The following is a 19,594-nucleotide window of genomic DNA, read 5'->3' as shown; positions in this document are numbered from 1 at the left end:
GGCAGTAACGGGGAAAAAGAGAGGAGACATTTTCTGCACTACTGGGGAGAAGACCTGGCTGTGGGGCTCCTGACTGAATGCAGATTCCTGTGTCCTGCTGCAGTTGAGATTGGGGAGAGCTGAAAGAAGGACCTTTCCACTGGCTGAGGCATTCCTATCTGCAAAAGCTGAGAATTCCAGGCAATGACCCCGGTTTGAGAAGGCAAGCGTTCCTTTTTGCTGGAGTTAATCCAAGGGAGCCACATTCACAAAGAGAACAGCCAAAGAGAACAACTAAAAAGATAAGGTAATGAGAAGTGTGGGAGCTGAGTGTGTACGGTAATATGCAGTCAGTGTAGGATTCCGGTGCGTGCCTTAATCAAGTGCTAATGTTGCAATTTGAGTTCTGTTCTCCGCCACTCTCTTTGCAGTGTGTCACAGACAATGCTTTGACTGTACCATTTTATTTCTGTGAAGAATGAGATCGTGTTTAAATGCAACTTTTATAATACAGAAAAATATTTGAAAACAGACGGGTGGTGTATTTTCTATTTACCATTACAATGCCGATGATGTGGGGAGATTTTTAAACAGTGCAATGGTCATTTTAAGACAGATGTGTGCATGTCAGAATCAGTATGAATAATTGTGAGTGACTGTAGCATAGCTCATTGGAGGTACATGAGCCAACGGGAAGAGAGACTCTCTGAACATAGCTCCCTACCGTATATAAGGTAGTGGAAATTACCACAAGACTACCACATATAGCTCTCTGTCGTAAATAAGTCAGTGAGTTCGCCCATGGTGGCACACCAACACTATCACTGGAAAATGTGGTATTCCTAGAATGCAGGTCTGAGGTCTCTCTAGTGATCACACGAAAAATCTAAGCAAAGATAAGGGATTCTGGACATTGGGGCCACAAATAAAACAAGGGAATTATGCTCACCAAAATACCACCAACCACGTATACCAAATATGCAGGTCTGGGTGCTGAAATAATGCATGTCCATTGTATTATTGTTGCACATGGCCAAATCTGAATACAAAGAGTGATTATTGCTAAGTTATTTTTCGGCGGTAATAAAATACCGTCAGGCCCCAAATCTCCACAAAATACCCTACAGATCTGGGGATATTCAGGGCTGATCGGATGACGTTATTTTGAATGACTTGCATCTTGTTTAGATTCCGTGGTTCCTAGGTATAGAGCATTACAGTAGCCAATTTGAATAGGACTAAGGCTCTGGCTAAGGTAATACAATTATCTGGTGTTATGAAAGCTCTGCAAGCAGTGATGAGTTTGCAGGTATAGGCAGTTCAGGATGCAATGGCATTGGTTTGTCTGGTTAGTGAGAGAGCAGAGTCTAGGTAAAGGTCTAACATTTTTACATCTTTGGAGATTTTGATTATATTACCATCAATGTTGAAGGCGGAGAATTGATAATCTAATTAGTTTAGTTCAGCAGGTGATCCAAGGAGGAGCAACTGTCGGTGCTTGGCCATCCAGGCTTGTATAATGAGGTAAAGGTTGTTGAGCGTTTGACTATCAATGGCATAGTTACTTCTGATGGGGATGAGTATTTGGGTGTCATAAGCGTAATTCTTGTAGGTGATACCCAAATAGTCAAGGTCATCAAACAGTGGTTTAGTAAACACATTGCAAAATGTTGGTGGCACACAGGAGCATTGGGGAACACCACATGTTACTGGTGTTGGTTCAGCGGATGCTGATGGTGCAAAGACCCTCATGGATCTGTTATTGAGGAAAGACTTAATGCAGGCATTTGCTTTGTCTGAGAAGTGTGCCACAGATGTCAGGTGGCTGCAAAGGATTTTATGGTTAACAAGGTTAAACGCTGCCAACAGGTGAAGAAGGAGGAGCAGGGCGACTTTGCCATTATCTTTGAGGGATTGGATTTGGGTCTTAAGGTCGATCAGTGCGGTTTCATTCCAAATCAAATATTCAATGTAAAAATGTAAAATCCCCTGTAGCTAGACACTTCATTAAGAAGAGACATAATGTGGCTCAACTTAGATTTAATATTTTGGAAATGGTCAAAAATCCTCATAGAGGAAGGGATTATGCCAGGATTCTGGCACAACGGGAAATGTTCTGGATTGACCTCCTGGATACAATCAGGGTAATTCATAGAATTTCGCTGAAAAGTGTCGCAAGCGGCTGGCGCAGAGTGTCCGCGTGCGATTGACTGCGCCAGGCACGTGCGCTAAAACCGATTTCCGCGCACAGCGTATTCATGGATTTCATGCTCCCAGACCAGCCGTGGCGCAGAGTATCGCAGCGACCCTGCAGCAGCGCCAGTAACGCCCCCAAGAACGCCCTCGCGCAAGGAAAAGCCATCAAAATCGCTAAATCATCGCAAAGGGCTGCGCTAACCCTGGACCAGTTTACAGGGCTGCCAAACAAGGAACGCAAAGCGGGAAACGTGCATATCAGGGGTACACGTGAAGTCATACACGCGATTAGCCAGGGTACGTGTATTACAGGGGTACGCGGGAAGTTTAACACGCGATTGGCCAGGGTACGTGTATTACAGGGGTACGCGGGAAGTTTAACACGCGATTAGCCAGGGTAAGTGTATTACAGGGGTACGCGGGAAGTTTAACACGCGATTAGCCAGGGTACGTGTATTACAGGGGTACGCGGGAAGTCTAACACGCGATTGGCCAGGGTACGTGTATTACAGGGGTACGCGTGAAGTTATACACGGGATTAGCCAGGGTACGTGTATTATAGGGGTACGCGGGAAGTTTAACACGCGATTGGCCAGGGTACGTGTATTACAGGGGTACGCGGGAAGTCTAACACGCGATTGGCCAGGGTACGTGTATTACAGGGGTACGCGTGAAGTTATACACGGGATTAGCCAGGGTACGTGTATTACAGGGGTACGCGGGAAGTTTAACACGCGATTGGCCAGGGTACGTGTATTACAGGGGTACGCGGGAAGTCTAACACGCGATTGGCCAGGGTACGTGTATTACAGGGGTACGCGTGAAGTTATACACGGGATTAGCCAGGGTACGTGTATTACAGGGGTACGCGGGAAGTTTAACAAGCGATTGCCCAGGGTACGTGTATTACAGGGGTACGCGGGAAGTTTAACACGCGATTAGGCAGGGTACGTGTATTACAGGGGTACGCGGGAAGTCTAACACGCGATTGGCCAGGGTACGTGTATTACAGGGGTACGCGTGAAGTTATACACGGGATTAGCCAGGGTACGTGTATTACAGAGGTACGCGGGAAGTTTAACAAGCGATTGCCCAGGGTACGTGTATTACAGGGGTACGCGGGAAGTTTAACACGCGATTAGGCAGGGTACGTGTATTACAGGGGTACGCGGGAAGTCTAACACGCGATTGGCCAGGGTACGTGTATTACAGGGGTACGCGTGAAGTTATACACGGGATTAGCCAGGGTACGTGTATTACAGGGGTACGCGGGAAGTTTAACAAGCGATTGGCCAGGGTACGTGTATTACAGGGGTACGCGGGAAGTTTAACACGCGATTAGGCAGGGTACGTGTATTACAGGGGTACGCGGGAAGTTTAACACGCGATTAGCCAGGGTAAGTGTATTACAGGGGTACGCGGGAAGTTTAACACGCGATTAGCCAGGGTACGTGTATTACAGGGGTACGCGGGAAGTTTAACACGCGATTGGCCAGGGTACGTGTATTACAGGGGTGCGTGGGAATCATCACACGCGATTAGGCTGGGTGGGTCCTCACAGGTGTTCCCTGTACACCCTCCACGGCCCCTGCAGGCAGCCTACAAAACAGGGGACTACCCTGCACACCTGCTCATGTCCCCCTGCACCCCCACCCCCCAGCAGTGCAGGGGCAGCCTCCACCAGGCCCCCACTCATGTCTCCCACCACCCCCACCCTCCCGCCACCAGGGGCAGCCTCCACCAGGCCCCCACCCATGTCTCCCACCACCCCCACCCCCCCGCCACCAGGGGCACTCTCCACCAAGCCCCCACCCATGTCTCCCACCACCCCCACCAGTGCAGGGGCACCCTCCACCAGGCCCCCACCCATGTCTCCCAACACCCCCACCCACCAGCACTGTGGGGCACGTGGCCAGCAGGCAGTCAGGCAGCAGCAGATGGCAGGTGGGAGCGTGCTCAGGGCTCTGGGGGGCAGTAATTTGGCCTCCTGGCCAGGAGCGTGGTCTCTCGTGTGTGAACGCGTGGACAGCCTGATAGGTAGTGAAATCCCACACGTCAGCAAAGGCCCTTAGCGCGTAAACCCGTCAACAGCATATGCGCGCCTATAGTCACCTGCACATGCAGGAAATTGTTGCGTGACACGTCCCAGTGTCAAAGCGTGTGATTGGTGAAAATGGATCTACACGCAGAAGTGACAAAGCGTGTGATTGGTGAAAATGGATCTACATGCAGGAGTGACAAAGCGTGTGATTGGTGAACGTACACGCCGCGTAAGTGACGCTGTACGTGTGGGCCTGTATATAAGGTACATGTAGAACACCATTTCCTTGTACGTGCTTTTCGTGGAGAGCGAGTGGGTGAAATCTGTACTTCTTGTCGTTTCACACGCGATTTACTTCACAGCGTTTCCAGTTCGTATTCCCTGTTACCTCTGACAGCTTTTTCTCGTTTTACTCTTTTACTGGTTTACCTGGGCCTGTTCCCTCAAACAGTGTCCCCTTCTACTGTTGTCCTGTCTTCTCAGACAGCGTACACATCTTCTTTTGGCGGGGGTTTAGCCAGCCAAACGCGCTCATTCTTCACGCTCTTTGACCTGGCAGACGGTGAGTCACGCACGTATCCAACTTCTGTGCTTGCCCCGTGTGTAGCCTACCCCTTCAGAGGTCATTCTAGGCTGCGTGTGACACGCATACGTTCATTCTTGTGTTACTGGGTGCCACAGCGTAGTGCAGGTTTTTCTTTCTGCACACGTGGTCTAGGAGGGGTTGCGTGCACGTCATCTCCCTTTTTTGGGCCTCCTGTGCGTTGCGTGACCCGTCATCTTTCCCCAGGGGTTACAATCAGCCGTGCTAGAGCACTAGGGTACAATTACCATCTGGTACCCAACCCCTTTGACCCCCAATTGCCCAGGACAATTGTCTACAGCCACTCCCATACGCACATTAAAATCAGTGCCAACGCTGGGAGGCGAGGATTCCGTAAGGGTGGCAAAGGTGGAAGAGCCACAAGTGGTGGCCGTGGTGGATCCGGTAGGGGACGTGGTCGTAACTTGCAGGGTGAGCCTGTCCCCCCATGTGTGGAGGACCAGTCAAGGGCACCCATCATCCCCCCCTCTCCCCCCCCTCCCCCCCTCCCGTTGAGGCTGAAGTGGCTGACACCATCCATGCTCAGCCCTTGTTGGACCAGCCCATTGTGGCACCAGACCTGGCTGACTCCATGGCTGACTTCCAGGTCAGCAGGGCTACGACACGTGCGCTGGTGCACGTTGATGCCATCATGCAACGTGGATCTGGGGCAGCAAGGTCATCTGCTGCACCAAGGAGGCAGGGCGGAGTGGCTGCAGGGGCAGCTGCGGCTCCATCCACCCCAGCCCTCACACACCCAGCCAGGACAGTGTCGGTCCTAGTCCATGCTGCTGACATTCCCCCTGACACCATCACACTAGAGCCAATGCCTGCACCAACTCCCATGCTGAGTGTGCAATCCCACACTCCTGATACAGAGTCCACCAGGGCTCCTGCCCCTAGTGTCCAGAGCGGCGCAGGACACTCAGGATCACCACCACCTTCCAAGCGGAAGAGGAAGAGTGCTCGTCCGGCACAGGCTGATGCCCCAGACACGGCTACACAGTCCGGCCCGTCCAGGAAGCCCAGCTTCACGGATGACGAACTGAATGCACTTGTCCAGTATGTGTCCGGACATGACAACGAGATGGTCATTGTTGCAGGATCCAAGACCACACCTGCACAACGCCAGGCACACTGGCAGACCGTTGCGGACATCGTAAGTGCCCTTGGAATCGTGAGGCGCACAGCCAATGATTGCTATAAGCGCTGGAATGACCTAAAGCGCAGGGCAAAGAGTAAGCTGGCCTCAAGTCATGCCGCAACTCTAGTGACTGGAGGTGGGTCTCCAGTAGTAGACATGGAACTCACTCCACATGAGTCAGTCGCTGGGACCTACGTCACGGAGGAACAGACCCAAGGCGTGGGAGATCTGGCTGATTACGAGGCATTGTCCGGTGAGTGCACATGCATGTGTGTGTCATCCATGTGCATGGTGTGTGTGTGAGGGCTTCTTTTTGTGTGCCAGGTGAGAGTGTGTGCGCCTGAGTCGTATGGGTCAGCCATGTGCTTCATGCAATACTTCCTGCGCAGCTGCATTTGGCCATAGCAGTATCCCTTCTGCCAACAGTAGACATCTAGCACAACTGCACGCCAGTTGCCCTTGAAGTGTCACCTTGACACAACATATTTGCTTATTTTTCACTGTTCATTCAGTCAGTTTGTTTGCATTCCACCACTTTCACTAGGCATGTCACTGTCCACTAGTCACATGTCTGACATGGGTATGGTAAAGGGGAGTGACTTTGTTACCTGGATATCATTTGTACACACATGTCCCTGTGCAATTTGACCATTACAGACTGGCAGCTCCAGGTGAAAAATCTGACCTGTTAGAATCAGAAAAGCTATTACATGCGGGAACTGGACTGAATGAATAGGTGCTGCCCTCCTCTCCATCTTCACTCAATAGCAATGGTACATGCCATCTGTGTGATGGCATGTGTGTTTCACCTGCCAATCACAGGCCAATGTGTGATGCCACTGCCAGGCAGCATGCAGAAAATTTGTTCATCTTCCATCTTGGTGTCATCAGTGTGTGCCGTTTGCCTGCACTTCATACGCAGTGAGGGTGCATGCATGGGAGGGTTTTAGTCATGTGGGACATGTGTCAATCAAGTACTGGTTCTCTTGCTTCTCAGCCCTCAATGTGTGCCATGGTGCTAATGCCTGTTTCCATTACTTTGTTTTCATGTCTTTGCAGTGGAAGACGCACCTGATACTGCTGGGGTTGTGGAGATGGTGCAGACCCAGGAGGTGTCCCAGGGCCGACCAACCACCAGTGAGGGACGTGGTGTGGTGGTGGGGGAGAACCCACAAGTGCTGCAGGTCGTGCTCTCAAGGGGTGTCTCTGGCTGCACCTCCCCCGAGCTGTACTCAGGTGTTGATTCGGATGAGACCTACGTGCCGTCGCTGGTGAGTGTTCCAGGGAGGGATTCTGTTCTGTCTCACCCACCTGCACCAGGGTCAGTACCCTCCATGGGGATGTCAGTGTTGGCAGCTACGCCTTCGGTGGTTACGGATGCAGGGTCACACTCCGCGACATCTGATCCTGTTCCTGGGCCAGCAGATCAGAGGGGGAATGCAGTCCTGCAGCCTCAGGCAGTGCCGGCACAGCAAGGCGCAGTTCGCCTTGCCCCAGACAGGTGTGGTGCCCGCCGACGTGGTGGCCGTATGCCACCCGGCAATACCGCATGGGAGCAATCCATTTACGGTATGGCTACCCAACAGGCTGCATCATCCGAGATGATGGCTCAGGCCATGGATAGGGTGGCCACTTCCATTGTCCCCCCAGAAAGGCTGATGGAGCGACTAGAGCAGGCAACCGACTCCATCTGCCAGTCACACAGGGAGGACATGTTGGGGTCCAACAGGGACAGGCGGGCGGCACTGGCGACTCTGCAGGAGGCCATCTCCATTGAGTCCCAGGGCCACAGGGAAGCCCTGAGGCAGGAGCTCCTACACCTCAGGACGACTCTTGTTGAGCTTGAGGCTTCAACACACCAAAGGACAGAACAGCAGCTGGAGCGTCTCACCCGTACGCTCTCAGCTGAGATGCAGGCAACGAGGGCGGAGGTCCGGGCATCCCGTGAGTTGTTGCATGGGGACCTCCGCACACTCATCCTCCAGAACCAGACCTACCACACCCGCATGCTTGCTGCCTCCCATAGTGCAACCACCACCGGATGCAGCTGCACAGGGTGATAATAGCGACAGCAGTGACACTCCCACAATAGGGTAGCCGTGTGGGCCATGAGCCCATGGAGGTGTTTTATCTTCCCAGGATCCACGCAGGTGGGTTCTGGTGTGCATCCTGTCCTCGGACCTCCTGGGTGGCCTCCCCAACCCCCCCGGGCCCATCAATGGCCATTTTTGATTGTTTCTTATTTTTATTTTGATTTCTTTTATTCCCAATTTTTTTGGGACGATCTGTTGGCTCCGATCTGTTGGCTCCGATCTGTTGGCTCCGATCTGTTGGCTCCGATCTGTTGGCTCCGATCTGTTGGCTTCCGTGGTTCCTGTGGGCATACGCTGCATTGTGGCTGGGCACATGCAGGCTTGTAATGTATTTGGTTCAGATGCTTGGGTTTGAGTCACACACACCCCTCCTGCTTCCCGTTTCCATGGGCTTGCAAAGGGTGTGCCCAAGTGACAGGGAATTACACAGTGACGTTGGACTGCCATGAGCTGTGTGGCCAGTCTGTAGTCAATACTGTGTATACATTCATAGTGCATATTGCTGTTGTGTTGTAAACTGCATGTTGCATTGATGTGTAACTCTTCTTCTGTGTCTACCTCCCAATTTGCAGGTCCCTTCCTCAAGTCCACACAAGGACCTCTAGTCTGGCGATGGGGACCATGTTGGCAGCAGTGCACCTACAACTCTACATGGCGCCAACACTGCACAGTTGGTAGTGGTGGGAGTGCAAGCATTTCCAGGTGGTGAGACTACTAATATGTAACCTTTTTGATGTCATGTTAATGGTACTACGTGCTCAAGTATGTTGTTGGTCCGGCATTGCTGTGAGCATTTCAGGTGTTGCAGGTTTCTAATAGTGCCACTGTACATAGTGAGAGTGATGTCATGTTGTGGGGATTACTTTGTTTACCTGCAATTAGCATGACATGGCACGGTGTGTCGTGTGGCAGTGCTGGGGTTGGGTTGGCTGACATGGCACTGTCCTCTTGTTGCATTTAGCAAGTGGGTATTCATTTTAGCTGCTTCAATGTGTAACTTCACAAAACTGCATTGGTGGTGTCTGTGTGGGTAGGGATGCACACATTGTGACACTTCCAGGTGAACAATCTCAGGCTGACATGGAATTCCCGGTTCATTCTCCACACATTCAGGATCAGTGTCAGGTTGAGTCATCATTGATTGTCAGATGGAATGTGCCAGGGCAGTGTGCACTCCACAGGGGTGTGATTTCTATGTGAAGTAATTAGCCACTAGCTGTGTACGGGCTGCCTCCCCCCGTGCCCTTTCCCCTCCCATGCGCAGCGGCTGTGCATGTGGTTGGGGATGTGGGGCCACCACCATGTCCACGGCCAGGCCCCGGCGTGTTGCAACGTTGTGCAGGACACATGCTGCCACTATGATCCTGCACACTACTGGGGGAGCGTATAACAGCTGCCCGCCAGAACGGTCAAGGGAGCGAAAGCGTGACTTCAGCACTCCGAATGTGCGCTCCACTATGCCCCTGGTTGTAATGTGGGCTGTGTTAAATCTTACCTGGGGTGGCGTGGTGGGGTTCCGAATTGGCGTCATCATGTGGGGGCTGAGAGGGTAGGCACTGTCCCCTGTGGAGGTGGGGATTGGTATCATTGGTGAGGTTGTGACCTTGCTCAGTATCCAACATGCATGCATGTGCAGTGTCATACATACTCACCAAGCAGCCATGTATCGCCATGCCGCCCAGCTTCTAGGTCCCGGCTTAGGGTGGACATTCGGTAAATGAAGCTGTCGTGGGTGGAGCCGGGATAGTTGGCATATACTGAGGTGATGATTCCCTTGGCATTACATGCTACCTGCACGTTGATGGAATGCCAGTGCTTGCGGTTCCTATAGATGTGCTCAGATGCCCTGGGGGGACGTAGAGCCACATGGGTGCAGTCGATGGCACCTAGCACTTTGGGGAATCGTGCCACTGCGTAAAAATCCAGGGCGGCAGCATGCCTTTCTGCGGGTGTTCTGGGCAGGTATATGTGCCTGCGGACTGATGGGCGTGCAGTCATGATGTTCAAGACCTGGTGTAGGCAGCGTGACTGGGTGGCCTGTGACACCCCACCCACTATGGCACTTGTCCGCTGAAATGATCCAGTGGCTAAGAAGTGCAGTACATTGAGGACCTTCTCCAGGGGGCTGAGTGCTTGGGAGCACAGGGTGGGTGATGTGAGGTCATCCTCCCACTCACTCACCAGGTCCAGTATGATGTGTGGTGGAAACCTGTACCTCCCATACACCTGGTCATCAGGCATCCCGAAAAGGCTGGTTCTGGATGTGAATATTCTGGCCCTGACTATCCTCCTCCTCCTCCTTTGGTAGCCCACTGCCACTGCTGCTAGGAACGTATGTTCATCCTGGCGTCTGAGCTTGTTATTGTTAAAGTCCGCAATTTATGCTTAGCGCGTGTTCTAGGCGAGCGTGTGACCCGCGCACCCCTGGAATCCAGTTCCCAGTCCAATAGCGTGTGGAAATTCACACGCACCACGGGATACAGCGTGTGACCCGCGCAGCCCTGGAATCCAGTTCCCAGTCCAATAGCGTGTGGAAATTCACACGCACCACGGGATACAGCGTGTGACCCGCGCACCCCTGGAATCCAGTTCCCAGTCCAATAGCGTGCGGAAATTCACACGCACCACGGGATACAGCGTGTGACCCGCGCACCCCTGGAATCCAGTTCCCAGTCCAATAGCGTGCGGAAATTCACACGCACCACGTGATACAGGTTCGCTGACGTACTTGCGTGTGTAAGTGGCCGCGCACCCATTAAATACACGTACATAGGCCAATCGCGTGTACGCGCACTTTTGTCCAATTACACGCGATGACACTCTGACGTGCAGTATCTCCACGTGTGCCCCGTCATCACGTGCTGAGTGGGGAACACCCGTGCGGGTCACGTCACAGACGCGCTTACGCGCTGAGGGACTCTGGTCCAATAGAATCGCGTATGCGTGCTGACGCGCTTACGCGCTAAGGGCCTTTCCTCGGATTTCACGCTGACGTGCAGGATTTTCACGTGCCAAATCACTCCGTATCAAGCTGGCCACGCGAAAACACACGGAAGCCCACGCTCCTGCCCAGAAGGCCGAGTTACTGCCCCCCAGTGCCCCGAGCAGCCTCCCACGTGCCATCTGCTGCTGCCTGCCTGCCTGCCTGCCTGCTGCCACCGTGCCCTGCCATTTGGTGCCTGCACATCAGCCATCTGCAGGGGTCCAGTTGCTGTGTCCACCCCTGCTGGAACAGAAGACTCCCGACTGGTATTACATCGCTCCACAGCCCAGCCCCAGGACCCAGTTGCCCACCCACACCTGCCTCTGGGGTTGCCATGTCGGGCACTTCCACATCTGGCACCAGTGGCAACCCCAGGCCAGAGGGGCAGAGGGGCACCAGCTTCACTGTCACCGAAGTTGGTGTCCTGGTGGAGCATGTCCTGGGGCAGTATGATGCCCTCTTTGGATCGTCCCGCGCCAGCAAGGAAGGACGGCAGAGGATCTGGGCCGACTGTGTGGTTGCCATCAACGCGGAGGGGATGGCAACCCGCGACGTCCTGAAGATCAAGAAGCGCTGGGAGGACTTGAGGTCCAGGACCCTTGTGAAGGCCCGGCGCCTCGTGGAGGGGGGCCGGGGCCGCATGACTTCCATCCAGATGAGGGTCCTGGAACGCGTACGCCCAGCGCTCCACGCCCAGATCCTTGAGAGGGAGGCCCGTCTGGAGTTGAGCGGTAAGTGTCCATGCATTACTGTGTGAGACAGGGCATGTTGCGGTGTGCTGGTTCTATGATACTTGCCTGTATGTGTGCCATAGGCCATGTATGCATGTATGTGTGCAGGGACATCATGGTAATGCATGTGCGACCAGTGATGTGTGATGCACATGGTTGTTGCATGTGTTGAAATGCCGCATGGGGAGCCCTATTCAGATTTTGAACATGAGAGCATGCCAGTCTCTGTACGTGGACATGGGTGGGGGTGAGGGATGGGTGCTGATGCCAGGTACATATATGGTAGCCATGTCTGTGTGCCTGACCTGCGTGTCTGTGACTTGTGCATGCCATGGATGCATGACACATGTGTGTGACAATGCAGAGATTCAGTAAAGCAGCCAAATTACCCTTGTAACCGCTGTGTTTGGTGTGTTTGGGGCCAGATGGATGTGACTGAGGTGAAGTGTGTGCATGTGATGGGCATGAGGCATGATGCATGTGAGTTACATATCATTGAATGTTTCAAGAGTCCATTGGACATGCATGGAAATGTCCATGGCATGCACCATGCCTGTTACTGTGTGTGTTTTGCCTGGACTGACCCATGTGTTGTGGAGGGACATGATGGAAGTGTACTTTGACAGTGGTGCTCATCTGCTATTGCTTCCTGTCTAGGGGACCATTGTACAGTGCCCTGATGCTTGTGTTCTTTGTCTCCCTCTACGCAGCGGCTAGTGAAGAAGAGGGCGGAGACGGCGCTGTGGAGCAAGGTGGCGGGGATGCCCCCACGGCTGCAGCGGAAGGGGTGGGTGAGCCCCCACAGGGGCCTGCTACGGTGGGAGACGGTGAGGAGCCATCCAGGTTGGTGGTTTGCACAGAGGAGGAGGAGGCCGCCACTGGGGCACACATGGGGCCTGGTGGGGGCATCCCTGCTGGTGCAAGTGGTGCAGTCCAGGGCCAGGGGCAGGAGGCAGCACAGGTCACCGTGGAGGGGCCTGTGCATGTCGCTGTCCCTGACCCTGTGAGTGCACCACCATGCACCAGCAGGGATGCCCCGTCCAAGGCCTGTCCGCAGGTAGAGGGGATGTCCATGTCACCTGACTCCCCTCCACCTGCGGACGTGGGAACCCCTGGCCGTACGGAGAAGGTCCTGATTGGGGTCGCGATGCGCATGGCTGTGATTCGTGATGCCGTGCGTGCTTCCCGGGAGGAGCACGCACGTCATCACGAAGTGCACCGTGCCGACGTGGCCCAATTGGGATCTGCCATGTTCGGGGGTTTCCTGCATGTGTTGGCCAATGTGGCGGCCCTCTCCTCCTCTGTGCAGGCTATCCACCAGTCGTTCTCCTTGCCGTCTTCCAGCCCAGATGCCACCAGGGCCCCCTGTGGACCTGCCCCGACCAATGCAGCCAGCTCGGTGGGGATCCCATCCCTGCCACAGTCGGGAGTCAGAGATCCAGCAGGGGTGGACACCAGAGCAACTGGACCCCAGCAGATGGAGGATGTGACGGCATCATCGGGCAGGGCACGTGCACGACGGCGTCGGTGGTTTCCATCAGCCTGGATGCCGTCGTGCTGGCACAGGCAGTTGCGTCGGAGGCAGCAGCAGGCTCAACGTGGGAGGCATCATGGCTCGGGGCCATCAACATCGGGGGTGCAGGCATCGGCCGGAGGGCAGGAGAACCCTGGAATGGGAGTGGCTTCCGTGTGGGAGAGGTTGTGCCAGCGGATAGGTGCGGAGCGGCAGCGGGCAGAGGAGGAACGGCTCACGATGGTCAGGGCGGAGGACTCCATGCGGAGGGCGCTGAGGCGGGCTGAGTGCCTCGAGGGTCTTCGCAGGGAGTTAGAGCTGGACACTGCGTTATCCCTGCGGGACCTCGGGGCCAGGGAACATGCCCGCCTCCAAGCCATTGACCAGGAGTTCGATGATGCCCTGGCCCATGACAACAACCAGTGAGCCGTCCGAATAGCCCGCTGCCTTTGTATTTAGTTGTATAGTTAGGGTCAGGTTTCCTTTGTTTATTTGAATTTTTTTTTGGTTGCGATTGGACAATGCACCACTTTTTTGTATATAGTTCACTTTTTAGTTAGTAGTCAGTTAGGTTTAATTTGGTAGGGCTCATGGACCCAGGATGATCTTCTTAATTTCCTTATTTAAATTTTTCTGAATTTTTTCTTGGACATTCATCTTGTTTAGTTTGATTTGCTTTGTGTTTTTTCTTGTTTGCTGTTCAATACATATTATTTTTTTATTCTTCAATGTGTCGTATCATCTCATTGCTTTCAGGCATGTCATGTTGGGTGTTTTGTCATTCACTTGCAGCCATTGTGTGTGACAGACATGTGTTAAATTGCATTATTTACATTGGGGGTGTAACATGTAATTGCCTTTGATATGTGGGTGGGTGTGATAGTTGGTTGGGCCTTTTGGCAGGGGAGGATGGGCATTACGGACATGATTGGGGAATGTTGGGACCCAGGTGCAGGGGGGCATGGATTGGACATGGGTGGGGGCCTGCTGGCAGGTGCCCCACAGTGCTGGGGGGTGGGGGTGGTGGGAGACATGAGTTGGACATGGGTGGGGGCCTGCTGGCAGGTGCCCCACAGTGCTGGGGGGTGGGGGTGGTGGGAGACATGAGTTGGACATGGGTGGGGGCCTGCTGGCAGGTGCCCCACAGTGCTGGGGTGTGGGGGTGGTGGGAGACATGAGTTGGACATGGGTGGGGGCCTGCTGGCAGGTGCCCCACAGTGCTGGGGGGTGGGGGTGGTGGGAGACATGAGTTGGACATGGGTGGGGGCCTGCTGGCAGGTGCCCCTGGTGGCTGGGGGGTGGGGGGGGTGGTAGACATGAGTGGGGGCCTGGTGGAGGGTGACCCTGGTGGCTGGGGGGTGGGGGTGGTGGGAGACATGAGTTGGACATGGGTGGGGGCCTGCTGGCAGGTGCCCCACAGTGCTGGGGTGTGGGGGTGGTGGGAGACATGAGTTGGACATGGGTGGGGGCCTGCTGGCAGGTGCCCCACAGTGCTGGGGGGTGGGGGTGGTGGGAGACATGAGTTGGACATGGGTGGGGGCCTGCTGGCAGGTGCCCCACAGTGCTGGGGGGTGGGGGGGTGGGGGACATGAGTTGGACATGGGTGGGGGCCTGCTGGCAGGTGCCCCACAGTGCTGGGGGGTGGGGGTGGTGGGAGACATGAGTGGGGGCCTGGTGGAGGGTGACCCTGCACTGCTGGGGGGTGGGGGTGGTGGGTGACATGAGTGGGGGCCTGGTGGAGGGTGCCCCTGGTGGCTGGGGTGTGGGGGTGGTGGGAGACATGAGTTGGACATGGGTGGGGGCCTGCTGGCAGGTGCCCCACAGTGCTGGGGGGTGGGGGTGCAAGGGGACATGAGTTGGTGTTCATTAGTTCAAGGAGACATGTGCCTTTGCTGGGGGGGCATGCCCATGGTGGGTGGGCTGCCTGCGGGACATGACCAGGGATGCAGGGTAGTCCCCTGTGGTGTGGGCTGCCTGCAGGGGCCGTGGAGGGTGTACAGGGTACACCTGGGAGGACCCACACTGTGAAATCACATGTGGAACTTCCCGCGCACCCCTGAAATACACGGGCCCAGTCTGTTCGCGTGTGGAACTTCCCGCGCACCCCTGAAATACACGCGCCCAGGCTATTCGCGTGTGGAACTTCCCGCGCACCCCTGGAATACACGCGGCCAGGCTATTCGCGTGTGGAACTTCCCGCGCACCCCTGCAATACACGCGCCCAGGCTGTTCGCGTGTGGAACTTCCCGCGCACCCCTGAAATACACGCGCCCAGGCTGTTCGCGTGTGGAACTTCCCCCGCACCCCTGAAATACACGCGCCCAGGCTATTCGCGTGTGGAACTTCCCGCGCACCCCTGGAATACACGCGCCCAGTCTGTTCGCGTGTGGAACTTCCCGCGCACCCCTGAAATACACGCGCCCAGGCTATTCGCGTGTGGAACTTCCCGCGCACCCCTGAAATACACGCGCCCAGGCTGTTCGCGTGTGGAACTTCCCGCGCACCCCTGAAATACACGCGCCCAGGCTATTCGCGTGTGGAACTTCCCGCGCACCCCTGAAATACACGCGCCCAGTCTGTTCGCATGTGGAACTTCCCGCGCACCCCTGAAATACACGCGCCCAGGCTATTCGCGTGTGGAACTTCCCGCGCACCCCTGAAATACACGCGCCCAGTCTGTTCGCGTGTGGAACTTCCCGCGCACCCCTGAAATACACGCGCCCAGGCTATTCGCGTGTGGAACTTCCCGCGCACCCCTGAAATACACGCGCCCAGGCTGTTCGCGTGTGGTACTTCCCGCGCACCCCTGAAATACACGCGCCCAGGCTATTCGCGTGTGGAACTTCCCGCGCACCCCTGAAATACACGCGCCCAGTCTGTTCGCGTGTGGAACTTCCCGCGCACCCCTGAAATACACGCGCCCACGCTGTTCGCGTGTGGTACTTCCCGCGCACCCCTGAAATACACGCGCCCAGGCTATTCGCGTGTGGAACTTCCCGCGCACCCCTGGAATACACGCGCCCAGCCTATTCATGTGTGGAACTTCCCGCGCACCCCAGAAATACACGTAGCCCGCTCCCTCAGACCCGATCGCGTGTGAAACTTCACGCGAACCCCTGTGATGCACGTACCCTGCTGAAATCGCGTGTTAGACTTCCCGCGCACCCCGGTATACACGCACACGTATTTTTTGTCAGCGGGTGTCCGTGTTTGTGGGTACCCCTTTGCACGTCTTTGTTCCTGGAGGGCCACAGTATGGGACATTCATCATGGCAGTATATAGGTGCGAATAGTTGGCGCACCTTTTGGCGCACATTTCTTACAGCCGCAGAGACGCTACCGCCTGCTTTCTTGTGGCGGTCGTGTTTGTGCCTGTGCGCTGGTTTGAGCGTGCGCTTTTTTCCCCTATTCTATTCCATGAATACGTGTTGTAGGCGAGCGTGTGGGCGTTCCGCGCACTTGTGCCCTGTACTTCCCCCGTGACGCCCACGTTTTGGCAAGTTGTTCCCCATTCCGAGTGTTACGCCCGTGTTCCGCCTACTTTTGTTGCGTGCGCCGCGCTATGTGCGATTTTCGCTGTGGCCTGTGCGATTTTCGCAGTGACCTGGCGCACGCTGTTAGATGGCCTGTGCGCCAACGTGCGCCGCGCACTTTTTATCGCACATCCGCTGGTTTTCTCGCGCACGGCCTTCCATGAATCGACGTGCGCTGCTTTTCGTGCGATTTTCGCAATTGCACTGCGATTTTCGCTATTCCACTGCGATTCGCACGTTTTTGCCCACTTGCGCCGCGCTAATTATTCCATGAATCGGCCTCTATGTCTCCTAGAGGTTTGAATAAGGAGTTTTCCCTCAATTGTTTTATTTAATAGTGGAATAGTCAAACTCTTGGTTACCTTTAGAGATTGTCCAGATCAGTTTCAATTGGGACAGGAACACACACACTGAAGGTTTTTGTCCATGTGTGTTAATTGAGTGTTTATCTTTAGTTTAATTTAAGTATTTGATTGACAATTGGCTAAGGATACGGTTGGTGTCCCATGCACTTGGTAACACTCTTTTTCTCCATAACTTTGGTTTGCTTGGTGAGAATACACTGTGTTTTAGCAGTGAATTATAATTTCTTCTTGTTTTTTATTCATCTGGAAGGGTGTTTATTTGCCTAGAGATATGCAGTCTGTTTTAATTCTTATTTACATTCTTTTATTATTTATGAATACTTTTTTTGCATATTTGTTTGACTTTCGTTTTTTTATGGTGTAATCATTTGACTTGCTTGCCCTTATTTATTTCACTTATTTGGAATAGTATTCATTTATTTTCTTACATCTCTATAGTTTGATTTGGCCTCTTTGAGGCTTTTGAGAGGTAGTCTTCTCTGGTTGTCCTTCCGTGCAGTGTGGCGTCGGCATGTGACACTGTCATGTGAGTTTGGAAGTTCACCGCATGATTGAGATAGTTTGGTGAATACTGGATTGAGCTCTTAACATATTCTTTTACCTATATGTTAATATTGCTTAGATAGGTGTTATATTTAAGATTTTGAAGTAGTATGATGTGGGCTTGTAGAGCAGAGAGATGCTTTAATTTCCGGGTCACGTGACATTGTCATGTGGCGTTGTCATGTGACTTCGGAAATACACTGCATATACGATGTATTCAGCTGTTGATTGGAGTTAGTTGCGCACACGATGTACAGCATATCGTGTGCATATGAGTTATATTTAAGTCCTTATTAGGCTAGAACCAAGGGATGCCTTCACTCGAGGAGGCGTTGGCTTTGGAGGTCTCCAAATCACGTGACAACGTCACATGATGTGCCTGGTCTCATATAAGTCGGCACAGTTACTCAGTCCGTTTGTGGACATCATGCGAACGGTGTGCGTCACATTGAACTTCACGGATTGTTGCCTTTTTAGTAGACTATTTTCATTCTCTGAAAGTATTATTTATGGTTGCTGTAGTTAGCACCATCTTAGTTTCTATTTAACATTGGGCCATTGAGGTTTGAATGACTGTAATGGCTATATTTGTGTTTACCCCTTTTTTTTTATTTCACAGTATGGGATTTGTAGCCCACAAGTGGCTAGACGTTACATTTGAATATTGGACCTATTTACCCAGGATAAGTTGAATCTGCCGGTCCTGCTTTTGAAGTTAACATATGTTCAACAGATACGTCTTTTGAGGTAAAAGTAGTCCTTATTGGGTCTAAGTTACTTTCTATTCAGTTGGTTACTATTGTCAACACTAATTGGGGGTGTTTATGTTTCCTTAGAATCCTATTATACGTAGGAGCCTTGGATTATATTTTTACTGAAGGTGGTTTTACCTGGTGTTTTATTTTCATCACGGTTCGTTTGAGAATTGTTGGTAATTCTCAATACTGTTTGGGTAAGCATATTACTCTTTATTGGGTGGATAGCATTCTATTTTGAGTTGACTTTTACTACTTGAGGTTCTTTGCTTCCTGATTAACTAATATGATCTTGGGACGTTATTTGACACCTTGCTGGGACTCTTTAGGGATTAGAGATGAGTGTGGACATTCTTTGACTACTCTGACATTAGATCTTTTGAAATAGAGTATACATTGGAACACATTAGATTTTTGTTTTTTACTGTCCTTAGAATGTTTCTTTTAGTTCTTCTTTTTGGAGTCACATCAGTGTTGGAACCACGGTTCACCAGCCCTGAGTAAAAATACACAGGGAATGAGCTTTTTAAAAAAATATTAGTCGCTTTGTATAAATTGTAATTAACTGTGGTTGTTACTATGTCTAAAGTTGTCTTGATCTTTCAACAGATGTAAAGGTGATGATTAACTGTATGTATATATGTAATTGCAGATTTTCTGTTGCCCCTGAAGAAGGGGAGTTTCCCCGAAACGCGTAGAGCTGGAAATCACAACGCAGCAAAAGAACATCATTTTTGTTTCTGTTTCCTTTTTGCTTTTTATGATGGCCATATGTGAAATTAATTATTGTTTGTATAAATCCAAATTGGAGTTTTTTGGATTCTATTTTGCTTTGAAGCATGGTCATTTTGTCTTGTAATGCATTCTGTATATTGGTGCTCCAGAAGATATCGTTGGTGCAGGCATCAGGGGGTGGAGCAGGCGATTCTAAATCTTTCAAGATATTAAAGAGTTCCTTAGTGCCTGATTTCGCATTGGTGATACAGTCATTATAATTGTCTTTTTTGGCCTGGACAATGGCTATTTTGTAGTTAAGGGAAGCTAGTGAGAAGTTATATTTATTGGCTGTAGTAGGGGTACCTTTCCATAACGTTTCTGCATTTCTTTTCAGTATCCGTAGAGATCTGAGGTGGGG

General features: G+C 52.7%; 1 long non-coding RNA gene across 1 annotated transcript; it reads left to right on the top strand.

Moving 5' to 3' along the window:
- The first annotated feature begins 18,283 nt into the window (after positions 1-18,283).
- LOC138489640 (uncharacterized) lies at positions 18,284-19,364 on the top strand. The gene is made up of 3 exons (XR_011274845.1): positions 18,284-18,451; positions 18,541-18,656; positions 19,112-19,364. It is a non-coding gene; the product is annotated as an uncharacterized lncRNA (long non-coding RNA).
- The last annotated feature ends 230 nt before the right edge of the window (positions 19,365-19,594 follow it).

Source organism: Ambystoma mexicanum, chromosome 9 (genome assembly GCF_040938575.1).
Source record: "Ambystoma mexicanum isolate Mex_15411 chromosome 9, UKY_AmexF1_1, whole genome shotgun sequence".
Taxonomy (NCBI): domain Eukaryota; kingdom Metazoa; phylum Chordata; class Amphibia; order Caudata; family Ambystomatidae; genus Ambystoma; species Ambystoma mexicanum.
The sequence above is the reverse complement of the archived record's forward strand: the minus strand, read 5'-3'. Positions and strand labels throughout refer to the sequence as shown.